This window comes from Cricetulus griseus, chromosome 10 (genome assembly GCF_003668045.3).
Source record: "Cricetulus griseus strain 17A/GY chromosome 10, alternate assembly CriGri-PICRH-1.0, whole genome shotgun sequence".
NCBI lineage: Eukaryota > Metazoa > Chordata > Mammalia > Rodentia > Cricetidae > Cricetulus > Cricetulus griseus.
The window spans coordinates 18,939,850-18,954,251 of NC_048603.1; positions in this window are offsets into that span (position 1 = coordinate 18,939,850).

Consider the following 14,402-nt stretch of genomic DNA (forward strand, 5'->3'; position numbering starts at 1 on the left):
CAATGAAATAGAAACTGGCACAGTGCCCTCATTCATATAAATATCTGCCCCCATGCTCAAGTAGGCATCTCTTTTTAAATGCAATGTGCCATTAAAAAAAGACAAGCAAACATAAGACTGACGTGAAAATAGAGGTATTGTTGGGGGTGGACAAGCAAACATAAGACTGACGTGAAAATAGAGGTATTGATGGGGGTGGGTAAGAAAAGATAAATAGGAAGACTTTGATCAAAGACTGAGTTATATATACTTATTGTGATAGAATCAATAAATAAATAAGATTTCATTGGAATAAGAAATTGGGGAAAACCCACTTATGTGAAACATGTACATGTTAATCTTATCTTTTGGCTATTGACTTAATAGCAGTTTAACAATGGCATATATATTACTATTTGGTATCAAGTATTATAGCCCAGAGTTAGTTAAAGTAAAAATAAGGATGTGTGTTGGTTTATATGCACCTATCCATATCTATAATGGGTTGCCTATTACATTTGAGCTTTTCTGTGGGGAAAGGGAAGCTAGAATTCATTCTCCAAGGATACCAAGAAAAAACTGTTTAAATTGTTTTCCAGTGAGTTATAACTGGCTGTAGATGAGCAATTGCCATCTGCAACTAATGATTCCCTTCAAGTATCTAGAGCAGGCCCTGAGAGTTGTGGTGAAGGGCAGGCATTCCACAAACAGATTGCCTGAGTTAGTGTCAAACAATCCACTCTCCAGTGTTCATTTCATTGCTGCAGTTTCCTCCGGTGCCTCACAATGTTTCTGTGAAGATTAAATGGGCTGTTAAATATAAGGTGGTTAGAGCTTCGGTGGCTAATAAATCATAGCTCTTAACACTAACACTAGTGAATATGCTTTTGCCTTGCCAGTGAAAACCAGTGTTGTCAGTTGTCTCTGAGAAGCCTGCTTGTTGGCTTCATTTATCTTATTCATTCATTCATTCATTCATTCATTCTCCTCCTTTTGCTTCTCTTCTACCACCACCCCTCTTTCTCTCTCATTCACTTTCTCTTCCCTTCTCCATTGCCTGTATTTCTAGTAGAAACTACTGGTGCATAACTAGCTACAATATTGACAATAGTAATAATTTATTAAATAGTTTACTATGAACTGAGTTATATGACAAATGAATAATATCACCTGAGTCATACAACCAATTGTTAATCCCATTATTCACATTTATGGCTCTATAATTCAGAAACTATCCTGAGAGGACATTGGATATCTTCCTATGTCACTACCCACATTATTCTTTTGAGGCAGGGTCTCTCACTGAACTGGAAGCTTACCATTTCACCTAGACTTCCTGACTGGAATTCTCCATTGACCTCTGTGCCTCTTTGTCACAGCTCCAGAGTTATAGACAGGGCATGCATGGTCATGTCTGACTGTTATATAAGCTCTAGGGATTTGAACTCATGTCCTTGTGATTACTTAGCAAGTTATCTTACCTACTCAGCCTTGTCCAAAACTCAGATATGATATTTTAAAGAATAAGCTGCACCAATGTCACTCAGCAATTTAAAACAGTTTAATGAGAATTATCAACACAACATTGTCTAAACTTCAATGTGTACCCTAGTAAATCTGCTGTTTGGGTCTAGGTATATCTTATTTATTCCCCTTCCCTTTTCTTACTCCTGACCCATACATTGATGACCCACTCAGAAATATATATATATATATATATATATATATATATATATATAGTGTATGTGTGTGTGTGTGTGTGTGTATTCCCCTCTGTATCATTGACTACTTATATTTTTTCATGTGTTCTGAAAAGTGTAATATACTACTAGACTCCTTTCCTACCTTTGAAACTTCTATTGGACTGATATATGATACCCAAAGGGATCATGATCCAGAGGTTATTCCATTTAGGAACAACCTTTTCTTTTTAACTTTGTCCTCCTGCTCTTTTTCTCTTCATACTGTACATTTTGTATTGTTTTTTTCTCAGGTTTCTGGTTTTCATTGTAGAACTATACAAGACTAGCCTCTAGTAACCAAGCAACATAGTCAATACAATGCTATCTTGAAATCTCTTTTGTCAATACTGTTAAACCATAACTCTTCAGTTTAGCTCCAAACAGTTCTGGACAAGGGCAGAATATAACAAGAAATATCTCTAGGGTTCATATTAGTATTCTTCACCTCTGAAACATCTTGAGCCAGGCCCCCACAGTTCAAATCCCCTCAACATCAAGGTCTTCTGTATGCCTACTACTATAGGCCAATGAGCCCCTCTTAAGTGACCAATCTCGTTTCTAGTCCAAAGCCCCAAATAGTCCCATATTCCTCCAAACAAAAGCACAGTCCACCTAATCATAGCAATCTATACTAACTTATTTCTTAGTTTGGGTTTCTATTGCTGTGCAAAAGCACAATGACCTTGTCAACTCTTATAAAGAAAAACATTTAATTTGAACTAGTTTATAGGTTAGTAGAACAATGGCAGCATGCGTGCTGACATGGTATTAGAGAGGTAGCTGAGAGTTCTACATCTGAATCTGTAAGCAGCAGGAAGTGAGACACTAGGCCTGGCTTGAGCATTTGAAACCCCAAATCCCACCCTGTGTCACCCTTCCTTCAACAAGGCAATACCCACTCCTAGAAGACCATACCTCCTAATCCCTGTTGAATAGTGCCTCTCCCTAATGACTGTGAGCCAATTGGGGCCATTTCTATTAAAACCTATGAACCAATGGGGGCTCTCCCTATGAACCAATGGGCCCATTTTTATTCAGACCACCACAGATGGTGATGACCTTCCTTAAATGACAAACTGTTTCTTCATTAAAATCCTTTGCATCTTCTTTCTTTCAGTGGATAAAACCTAGACACAATAACAAGTTGCTGCTCTCCCAGTCTCTCTGGTTGGTTGATTGTTGAGGGTAAGTAAACTACTGTCTTCTCATGATGTCTTATCTAAGTACATAGGAAATAAGCATCACTTAATTGAGTCACATAGCTGCAATAAAATGATCTGAAACTATCTGGACTGTATTAAGAGTCATATTCAACACAGGACCATCAATACTAGAATACTGAAAGTGCTAAAAGCATACCATTGCCTAGGCTTATTGTGTCTAAGAATTATGTTGAAATTAGCTTAGTAGGAAGGATATCCAACTTATGACCACACACATTATGCAGCCAAATTAATGACTTTACTAAAAAGTAAAACAAATGCAGCACTGAGAATATATGCATGTCTTTCTTCATATATTAAGAGGAAGTTACCTGCTATATCACAAAGAAGAACAGTTTAATTGCTATGAAAAGCATAAGAGGTTCATAGAAAGACTCCCCTCCACACCCTTCTAAGAACAGGGAAAAATTCCAAATCCTGAGAAGGGTCTAGAGCTGGCTTTATATTGTCTGGTGCAGAGCCATGGCAAGTCTTGAGGAATAAAAGATGGTTTCTAAGAGCAAGAGGAAAGACTGAGAATGTGGGAAGGACCATAGCAAATTGCAGCATCCCAGTGTTCACTTTCCAAATTCCCATCAGCAAGGATGTAGACCAAGAAAGATGTTCAACACTTCTAAAATTAATGGAGATGACCAGCATCTCTCCTTCGTTAGACCAAAATAGGCAAGGAAGAGGGCCATTTGTAGTCATGTTGAAAATTGCACACAGGTGTGTTGGCCTATGGTTTCAATCTAACTATTGAAAATCAATTTCTCTTGGTCTTGGTATGCCAGGACAGGAAAATGTTTAGTGAAAAACACAGACATTTGTGTTTGAAACAACTTCTCTTTGAGTCACCCTCAGCCTGCTAAGTAGTCTCTGCATGTCATTGTCCAGAAAACAAGAATCATACCATTCCATGGAGATTTTATACACTTCATGGTCTTGGGAAACTGGGCACAAGTATGAAAATGCCCATGTCTTATTTAAATAAAACACAGACAAATGTGCACAGGAAAATCATCAACAATTGTCTTAAAAACTCTCCTATGAGGCCAATCAAGTAAATGCCGTGTCTTATCTTTCAGACTGTGTGTCTGGATTTTGTTTTGTAGCAGTTGTCAAGAGAACTGCTACCCATTATGTTAGGGCAAGCTTCATATTTATTAAGCTTACAATCAGAGTATATTAGCTCCATCAAGGAACTTTGGAAGATTTCTCTTTCTGACAAACCCTCAAACTTCTTTTTGACTGGGGGACAAGCCAAAGTCCATCTTAGCCTGTGTATGTGAAACCCATATTACAATATTCTCCTTTACTCCTAAATAAAAGTGCATTCTTAAATAATCTTCTCTGTATATTGAGTGGACTTTGACAATGATAAAAATTAAAAATAAAGATAAGGATATCTCATATTCATGTTTGACACAATCATCAGTTATTCACCAAAACATCCTCTCTCTTTCAATGACACTACAAATACAAATTTGAGTACTACTTTTTTTTTGGTGAAGAGATAAAGCCAGAGCAAATCATAAAATGTACCATGGGCTCATCTTCATGGAGTAGTGGACTCAAAAATTCCACCAAAGTCTCAGGCAAAGGTTACTGATTTTCTGAAAGATGATCTTTTTAGTTGGAAGAAATTCTTGAGTATATCCACATGTATGTGTGGCCACCAACTAGGACATGGGGTTGAGTTAAGGAAGTAATTGTGTTTTAAAGTATAAACAAGAAGCAGAAGACAGACGATATGAAAATATGCAATGAAAAAAAGATAAATTAAAAGTTTCAAACTAGAAACTCAGACGTTGCACCAGATGGTTCCTAAGAATAAAAAGCCTAAAATGACTTAGAGAGGATTTTCCATACGGCAAAGTAAGGTATCCTCAAATTTCTCTGCTGGTAAGTGTGAATTGAATGTAAAAATAGATTTTTTTTCATAACTTGGCCTATGTAATCTTCTATAGTTCAAACTTCAGGAGAAAACTGGATAATATTAAGTGGAACTATCAAAATTCATGCTGAGTCTGATGCTGTCAGGAGTAAGGCAGGGGAATTGCCAGGTAAATAGACATGTCTTTTATCTTTACAGTCATTCCTAGGAGTGACCCTCTGAATTCTCTGATCCTATACTACAGTGCCTCACAATCAGTGACTATGACCTTCCACCAGCACAGATGCTGAAGCTAGTCCCAGGGGCCAGCTGGTTCTCACCAAGTTTTTTCCTTCCTTTTCACTTCAAATCCCTAGTCTCTTACTTACAAGTAAACTATCTAGAAAAAAATACATTATTACTTGCCTTTCTTTTTCCTCTTTCCATATTTCAGTTAAAACACATGATTAAATAAAAATACACATCACAGTGTTCAACTTTGTCCTGGAAAATAGTTATGACTAGAGCTTAGAGGATATGCAGAGTTGAATATGACACTGACCTTGATTAATTCAGTAGGAAAAAGATATAAACTGTGATGTTATATGATGGAAAAAATCCAAGTTAGTTGTGAACCTGAATTCTGATTTTTACTGTGATTAAAAAAAAATCTCCATAATCCATGTTCATTATAGGTAAACAGAGACCATCACCCTGACATCAGAGAGCTATGGTAAATGTTAGAGATACTGTGGGTTATACATTTACAAAAGCGTATAACATATTGTATTCAAGAAAACAAGACAGGTGTTATTGTCAATTTGAATAATGTGAACTCTGAAAATCATTAATTCCAAGAGCATGTGCAATAAATGTTATCTGAAAAGCACATGTAAACATGACTCCATGAAAGGTCAGTGAAGGACAGGTGTGTTTGTTTGGGAAGAGGAAGACAGGAAATATAGTGAGAAGGAATTTCAAATGTCATATTCCACTGGGAGAAATGCTCAAGGAGAAAGATCCCAGGAACACAGCAAGGCATCTGGAAATGCTGGGGTAACCTGCTATGTCATCATAGTTTGATTTTCAACTGAATCAATAAAAGGTAAGGTAGTAGAGGCCTGGAGAGAAGGGTCAGTTGCAAAGAGCACACAGTGCTCTTGTAGAGGACCCACAATTGTTTCTTAGTGTCCACATAGAGTGGCTTACGAACTCCTTTGACTCCAATTAAAGGGGTTCCAGTTTTCTCTATGGCCTCATTGTTGCCTGCATGTACATGTTGCCCATATAGAGAAACAGGTACAAACTTACATATAAAATATATAAAAATCCTCAAAAAATGATTTGATGTAAAGTTCAGGAGATCATGTTTACTGCATTAAAAAGGGAGAATGGCTTAAGTTTTAGTGCAAAGACAAGCTTACTGCAGCTCTGTGTTGGATGGAAAATTCAAAGTATCATGTAGACAGTAGTCACTGTAGACAATAGACACCAGTGACCATGCAGGAAAGGAACAGAAGTTTTTCATAGTACAACTGGTAACAACTGTGGATGAGAGACAGCCAGGTAAAATGAAAAGTCCTATTATCATACATAACTTTTTCTTCCTTTTTAAAATTTAAATTAGAAACAAGCTTGTTTTACATGTCAATACCAGTTCCCTCTCCCTCCCCTCCTCCCCTGTCCCCCAACAAACCCCTCTCCCATTCTCTTTCTGTTCCCCATGGAGGGTGAGGCCATCTATGGGGTATCTTCAAAGTCTGTCATATCATTTGGAGGAGGGCATAGACCCTCCCCAGTGTGTCTAGGCTGAGAGAATATCCCTCTATGTGGAGTGGGCACCCAAAGTCCATTCGTGTCCTAGGGATAAATACTGATCTATAACCAGAGGCCCCATAGATTACCCAGACCTCCAAACTCACATACATGCTCAGGGGTCTGGATCAGTCCTATGCTGGTTTCCCAGCTATTAGTCTAGTGTCTATGTGCTGCCCCTTGTTCAGGCCAGCTGTTTCTGTGGGTCTCTCCAGCCTGGTCTTGACCCCTTTGCTCATCACCCCTCTCTCTCTGCAACTGGATTCCAGAGTTCAGCTCAAGGTTTAGCTGTGGGTGTCTGCTTCTGCTTCTATCAGCTACTGAATGAAGGCAGTCATCAATCTCATTATCAGAGAAGGGCATTTAAGATAGCCCCTCCACTATTGCTTAGATTGTTATTTGGGGTCAACCTTGTAGATCTCTGACATTTCCCTAGTGCCAGATTTCTCTTTAAACCTATAATGACTCCCTCTATTATGGAATCTCTTTTCTTGATCTCCTCTATTCTTTCCTGAATTGATCTTCCTGCTCTCATGTCCTCCTCTCCCCTCTTCTTCTCCAATTCTCTTTCTCCTATCTTCCTTTCCCCCTTTGCATGTTCCCAATTAGCTCAGGAGATCTTGTCCCTTTCCTCTTCTCCACTGTACTATGTATGTCTCTTTTCAGGTCCTCCTTGTTTCCTAGCTTCTCTGGTGGTATGGGCTGAAGGCTGGTAATCCTTTGCTCTATGTCTAAAATTCATATATGAGTGAGTACATACCATGTTTGTCTTTTTGTGACTGGGTTACCTCACTCAGGATGGTTTCATTTAGTTCCAGTCATTTGCCTGGGTATTTCAAGATTCCATTGTTTTTGTTTTGTTTAGTTTTTCCTGCTGAGTAGTACTCTATTGTGTTAATGTGCCACATTTTCTCCATTCATTCTTCAGTAGAGGGGCATCTAGGTTGCTTCCAGGTTCTGGCTATTACACATAATGCTGCTATGAGCATGATTGTATAGATTCCCTTGTTGTATGAATGTTCATCTTTTGGGTATACACCTAAGAGTGGAATTGCTGGATCTTGTGGCAAACTGATTCCCATTTTACTAAGGAACTGCCATACTGATTTCCAAAGTGGCTGTATTCCCACCAGCAGTGGAGGAGTGTTCACCTTTCTCCACATCCTGTCCAGCAAACTGTCGTTGGTGTTTTTGATTTTAGCCATTTTGATAGGAGTAAGATGGTATCTCAGAGTTGTTTTGATTTGTGTTGGGATCCAAGAACATTTCCATTAGAGAATTTCTTGGGGTCCAAACCTCCAGCTTCAGTATCCAAGAGTGCTGGGCTCCATTATATTGCAGATGCTAGCTGATTTGCTGTTGAATGGCATAGCCTCAGTGGAGAATGTCCCCTAGTTTTGCATCTCTACAGAACTAAGCATTTGAATAGGCCTTCACTAGGGCAGAGATTTAGGTCTACCTGAGTAGAGACTGTTCAGAGTTATCTGCAGAGAGGGTCTAGAGAGATTGAAGAGAAATGATCTTGGGACGAGGAGAGAACAGTTAGAAAGCAGTTAAGGAAAATGCTGGAATAAAGGGTGGAGTCCAGTCTGTAGCATGGGATTGAGAGTTCTTTAAAGATGACAAGATGCTTGTGTCTGGTCTTTTTTTTTTTCATTTATTTATTTAGTTCATAAATAAAGTCATGCACAATTATGATATAGAATACAGTATGTTCACAATGGCATGTTAAACCAATTAACACGTTATATCACACATATTCATCATTTTTGTTTTGAGAATACTTAAAGTATACTATCTTACAGGTGGCTGGAGAGACAGCCATGGGTGCTGGGAACCGAACTCTCATATTTTTGGTTTTGAGCCTAGCCTTTAACAGCTGAACCATCTCTCCAGCCCTTGTGTCTGGTCTTTATCACAGTTGGATTACTAGGAATTTCCAAGTCCACACTACCCCATTCAGGCTGAACCTTGTGGCTTCTGTGGTTTGGGACTGAGACATGCTGGGCCATGACAGATTTGCATTTTCTTGATGGCTAAGGATGTTGAACACTTTCTTAAGTGTCTTTCAGCCATTTTAGACTCCTCTATTGAAAATTGTCTATTTAGTTTTGTACCCCACTTTTTAACTGGATTAGTTGGTGTTTTGGAGACTAGCTTCTTGAGTTCTTTGTAAATTTTGGAGATCTCTGTCAGATGTTGTGTTGGTGAATATCTTTTCCAAATCTGTGGGCTGCTGTTTTGTCTTGATGACTGTGTCCTTTGACTTGCAGAAGCTTCTCAGTTTCAGGAGATCCTGTTTATTAATTGTTGTTCTCAGTGTCTATGCTACTGGTGATTACACCAGTAGTTCAGGAAGTGGTCTCCTGTACCAATTCATTCAAGAGTGTTTCCTACTTTCTCTTCTAAGAGGTTCAGTGTGGCTGGATTTATGTTGAGGGCTTTGATCCATTTGGACTTAAGTTTTGTACATGGCAATAAACATGGATCTATCTGCCGTCTTCTACAAGCCAGCATCCATTATCCTTCTTTTTCTTCTTTTTTTTTCTGGGTTATTCCAGAGCTACTTCTGACTCTGCAGAATCCATTTCCACCACTTTATCACCCTTTGGCACCTCCTTGGGTTGGTCTCTCAGACTCCATAGATCTGAAATATCCCATCTTTATTTTCTCTGAGGAAACCCCAAAATATTTTCATTTTAATTTCTGAAAGAGGGAGACTTAATAAAGATACGTGTGTTGGATACCTAAAAGAATATTTTTCTCTGAACAATTATTGTTTAATTCGGAGAGTTGCCACAAAAATGACTTGGTAAAGTTATTGAATCCTTATAGGATTATTCCTCTCCCTCCTTGTTCCCTCCTCCAATCCACCAGTCTCATGGCCAGCTCTGCAGCAGAACACTCATGAAAGCCTTCCCTGCTACCACTCAACCCAGCTCTCATTTCTTATGAATCCCACAAACCTTCTCTTTCTAAACTGTCTCCCCCACTCACTGTTTTTTTTTCCCTAGGCCCTAATTTCTGCAGGAACTACATGCTCAGAGTCTGCTCCTGCCAGAAACACAAGTAGGCTGCCTACAGACCTTTTTATCTCTCTCTGTTGTCCCAGATGCAATCCATAGTCTCATCCCCAGCTCCTCAGCAGAAGACCCTTGGCATTTTCCCCCTACCCCTCTGCTCCTATCTCTTGTGAACCCCACAAATCTTCCCCGTCTAACCTTCCTCCCTCTATTTGATGCTTTTCTCCATACCTTAACCCCAGCAGGTACCTCCTGCTAACCCAAACTAGAAATACACACTGGAAACAAGACAGCATTGGTGATGGTAACAATAAATAGCTATCAGCCTGGTCTACAATAGCAAGTTCCAGGACAGCCTCCAAAGCCACAGAGAAACCCTGCCTCAAAAAAACAAACAAAAAATGAATAGCTACATGTAGAACAATGCAAATAGATCCATATATATCAACCCGAACAAAACTCAGGACGAAATGGATCAAAGAACTCAACCTAACACCAGATACACGGAACCTGAAACAAGTGCAGAATAGATTTGAACTCATTGGCATAGCTGGTGACTCTGAACAGAACTGATAGTATAGGCACACAGATCAACAATAAGTGGGGACCACATACAATTGAAAACCTTCAGTAAGGCAAAGGACACTGTCAATTAGGCAAAGTGGCAGCCTAAGAAAATAGATATCAAAAGACTTAATAGTCCAATTAAAATCGGGGCACAGAGCTAAACAGAGAATTATCAATAGGGGAAACTTAAGTGGCTGAGAAACACTTAAAGATATTCTCAACATCATTAGCCATGAGGGAAATCAAAATCAAAATTACTTTGAGATTCAATTTTACATCTGTTAGTCAAACTAAACAAAAAGTAGCAACAAAATGACTCTTAATGGCATTCTGCTATACTCCTGCATCAGTGTGTTACCCAGTCATCCAGAGAGGCTTCCTCAGGCAGGGGTAGCAACAGATGCAGAAACCCACAGCCAGACATTAGGAAGAGAGAGAGAGTCAAAACTGGAGGTCTCCATCAAATCTTTCCTCTGAGAGCTCAGAGAATCACAGAGATATTAATGGCCAGAGAGGATGAAGGACACCAGGAGAACAAGGCCCTCTGAATCAACCAAGAAAGGTACATATGAGCTCACAGTAACTAGTACCTACTTGGGTCTGCATCATGAGTATCATATCCACAGAGACCAAAAGAGGATGTCATATCCCCTGAGGCTAGAATTACAAGTGCTTGCCATGTGTGTAGTGGGAACTGAACTCAGGGCTTCTGCCAGGGGGATGTTTGTTCTTAATTGCTGAGTGCCTCCCAGTCCCATCTCTGCCTTTTTTACAGGTGATATTCAAAGTATGTTTTGTGGTTTAACATTGTGGGTTTTCTGTTATGATCAAGAGAACACAAATTAAATATCATACTTAGAGACTTTTATGGAGAGAGAAAGGATTTTTTTCATAAAAAGTATTGAAAGAAATAACATTTCATTGAAACTCATAATATTGATTTCCAGACATGTTTTAAATTATACATAATGCACTAATGAAAAGTTCTTTTCTGATTTCAATGTTCTCTATGACTACATTTTAGGAAAGAGACTAGAGAAGAGGGGGATGAAAGAGAATAAAGAAAAAACAAAGAGAGGGATTAAAGGAGAGAAGGGGAAGAGGAAAGGAGGGGGAGAGAAACCAAGGAGGCAGGGATCATGAGCAGCTGGGGAAGAAAAGAAAGATAATTCCTCAACAATAGAACCTGCAGGAGAAACCTGAATAATCACTGAGCCTGTAAGAAGTCATTCACCTATTCAACCACACAGTGTTAAATTAGAGTTCTTGCTGAGGCAATGTCAAGGTTTTCACAAAATGTGACATGTGAACCCTTAAATTACAGGGGTTTTTAATAAAAAAAAATATGGACAGATATTTGAGTGACAGTTTTGATAGTTTTGAAAAGACAAAAAGAATAACATATTGCTTATTGGATGTCTGTGGTACTCTTGCTGGATTTATATGTGAGCTAAAGTCACAAAGCAATGTATCAGGGATGTGGTAGAAGATAAGGCTTGTCAAAATTCACTTAGCGAAGAATGTATATAAATGGGGGCGGATTCTTGGTGCATGTGACAGCAAAATAAAATGGCAATAGAACAATAGGTAAAAGATGATGGCAGGCACTTTGCCGAAATAGCAGCACATCACACAGATGCATCCAACCTAAACGTCAAGCTCTCTGGATGTGTTGAGGGCATGTCAATCAAATCTTCAGGTCATTTGTCTCCTTGCCTGAGAACTCCTTTCAGCAAACAAACACTCTAAGGAGGCTGCTTATAAATAGGTCTAAGTTTAACATTTATTTGGAAACAGTGATACTTCAAGACTTAGTACACTCCCATTGTGTTTGCTTATGTTTGACGAGGACAAGGCAAACGTGGTTCTAAATGTGACCATTTTTTGCTCAGCTGAAAATCTTCTTTCATTTATTTCCTTCATCCTTTATAATTTGCAGTTTCAATTTATAATTGAAAAACCAATACATAATTCTTATGGAAAGCATATTTTCAATGTTTAACTCTACCAAAGACTAGTAAGTAATGCTCACAGAACATTGCAATTCTTTAAAATAAATGTCTTGGGGCACATGGACTTCCGCTATAATCTACTTACCAATACTTCCTTGTTATTGGTCAAGGTTTTATACAACATGTTTATTTTTCAATTACATAAAGCTGTACTAACACGATGCCATGGTTACAGTGAAAGAATATCCACATCCATCAACATCATGGGCATGTTCGACAGAGTGACATGGTATATCACCCTATCATATAAGGTGAATGCTGTGCCATTTTCATGGAATCATCTCAGTTCGAAATCCTTTTTATACCCAACAGCAAGAATTTTCCCTTTCACTGTGTAAGGTTCTGATTTGGAAAGTCAATAATGTTTATCTTTCCCTTGGTTAGACTTCACTGAGTGTATTGGGAGCAGTTGACAAACAAATTCATTTTGAGTGTTTTCTCTAATTTTGTTTCTCTCTAACTTTGAGCATTCTCTCTACCTTTGAGTCTACACATGGAGAAAAAGAAAAGAGCAAGATAAGCCACAGTTAGACACAGGCATTTTCACTGCTAACCAACCACTGGTTTTCGTGAGTGACTGAGTAGCCCTCCTTATGACTCCCAAACCATCACTAAATTAATTCTACATTGTGATTGTGGATGCTCCTGAAGACAGTGGGCTAGTCCTTATTCCAAACTCTCTGTGAGTTTTGTTATATTGATAAAACATTCAGTGATCCATATTTCAAAGCATGGGAAATTGAGACTAGCCCATTCTAGTACAGCAAAGTAAAAAGTGTGCCTCTATAAAGTGGGTGTTTGGGGATGTCCAATATTAGTCTGAAATTTCATGACCTCAATTACCTGCACGGCAATATAGTAAGATTACTTTCATTCCACGCCCCTGCTTTTATGGGATACACACTGACCTTCATCTCTTTCTCTCTCTCTCTCTCTCTCTCTCTCTCTCTCTCTCTCTCTCTCTCTCTCTCTCACACACACACACACACACACACACACACACACACACACACAGTCAAATTGTTGACCTTTAATGCTAAATAAGGCAATGGGAAAACTCCTACTGTAGGCTTTGCCTCTCTGTTAACATAGGGGGGAAGAGAAATGCAAATGATAATTTCCTCTTGGAATATCCAGGATGCAACAACAAAACACTAGTTTTGTTAAATTCTAAGAGGCATCAATGTACATTTTATTATTCTGTGGAAAATGACAAAGTATACAGAGCATTTCTATGCCATTTGTTGCTTTATTTTGTTGGTTTTGCTTTTGAGACAGGTTGTCACTATAAAGACTGGGATGTTCTGGAGTTTGTCACCTTCATGCCTCAGCACAAGTACTGCAGGTGGGTGTTACTGAATTGGCTGCATACACCACATTTATCATATATACCTAAATACTGCACAACTCTGGTAGAAACAAAACAAAAATAACAACACTGCTTGCTTTTTTACCATACCAGTAGAACATGCCTCCTTTTATTTTCAGTAACATTTGTACCCAGAAAATTAATGACATGGAGCCAGGCTATGTATGCCCAGATTGGTATGTGGCAGCAACCTCTGACTAATAAAGTAAGCGGATGTGTCTCTTCAAAGAGAATAATTCACATACATTTCCAATACGGATATTTGAATTTACAAATGAGGAGCAGAAGTAGGGGAAAATAGATTTCTTATCACCAAGTAAGCTATGTTTTCAAAACCTAAAAATTTCTTTTGAAATTATTGACAATATCTACAGATAAAATTCTCCATGTTCTGTAACTAAATCTTCTACTGGTTGGGAAAAATATGTAAATCAGTGAGCTAATGTTTTTAAATGATCAGTGTATGATCCCAAGAAACCCCACATAGGCTAAAGCTGTATTCTGCATGCAAAATAGAGTAATGGATGCTCCTGTGTTCCAAGAAAGAATGAGCGATTCCACATTGCTAAGCTTCCCTTAATATTAAGATATTCATGATTATCTAACAAGTTCATTAAATATAGTCTTCTCTTGTACACATCTGTCTTCTCAGTATGAGGTGTGAAAGTGGGTATTCTGCAAATAACTAAATTTTACAGAGCTCACAGCATACTGGATGCAAAAGTACATATGAAAGTCAGGTTATTTTCTGTTAAGTATTACAGATTAATTAATTTAAGAATTAATTAAATGTCAGACATATCCCTAAGTACTTATT